We start from the raw sequence: 759 nt of genomic DNA, 5'->3' as shown, positions 1-759 counted from the left end.
GTGAATTTATGTGTACCACAGGTATTCAGGTGTTTCTGGAGGCACTAAAAGACACTGGATCCCTTGAAACTGAGTTACAGTCGTTTGTGGGTGATGGTAACTGAAGCTAGGTCCTCTTCAATAGCAGTAAGCCCATTTGACAGTGAAGCCTTCTCTACAGCCTCAAGAAAATATATTCTTACTAAACAGAGGCTGAAATATAGTATTATTGATGCTATGGCCATAGAAGTAGCCGTGTGTGGATGTTTTTGTAGTCATAAACCACACCAGCCAGTAAAGCACTCCAACATAATGAGCAGCATAATGTCAGTGACTTAACATTTCTTTCCCCATGGGAGCCTGGTGTGCAATGGTTGCAAACAGCAGCCTCCTTGGTAGTGTATGCATCCTGTTGCCCATATGGATTGCTCTAAGGGACCTTGGAGACAATTTTCTCAGTTACTCAAGTTTCTGATCTCAATGATTTCCCCAATATAGGCTCCAGACAGGTATGCATGGTGCCTTTGGGATGACATTGGCCAGGTCATCATGCCCATTTGCACCAAGCTGCAGAATAAGGAACATGTGATTGAGCCAAGTTCAAGTTCCCTGGCCAGCAGAAGATCCACATCTCAAAGAAATGGGGCTTCACCAAATTTAATGCAGATGAATTTGAAGACATGGTTGCTGAGAAACGGCTCATTCCTGATGGCTGTGGGGTCAAATATATCCCTAATCGTGGTCCCCTGGACAAGGGGCGAGCCGTGCACTCCTGAGAGC

The 759-nt window shown here is 45.2% G+C and overlaps 1 non-coding gene across 1 annotated transcript; it reads left to right on the top strand.

The window, feature by feature from the left end:
• The first annotated feature begins 293 nt into the window (after positions 1-293).
• On the top strand, positions 294-431 carry LOC121137337. The gene has a single exon (XR_005874591.1). It is a non-coding gene; the product is annotated as a small nucleolar RNA SNORA70 (small nucleolar RNA).
• The last annotated feature ends 328 nt before the right edge of the window (positions 432-759 follow it).

Source organism: Mesocricetus auratus, unplaced genomic scaffold (genome assembly GCF_017639785.1).
Source record: "Mesocricetus auratus isolate SY011 unplaced genomic scaffold, BCM_Maur_2.0 Super-Scaffold_100676, whole genome shotgun sequence".
Classification (NCBI taxonomy): domain Eukaryota; kingdom Metazoa; phylum Chordata; class Mammalia; order Rodentia; family Cricetidae; genus Mesocricetus; species Mesocricetus auratus.
This window is presented reverse-complemented; position numbering and strand designations above follow the sequence as displayed.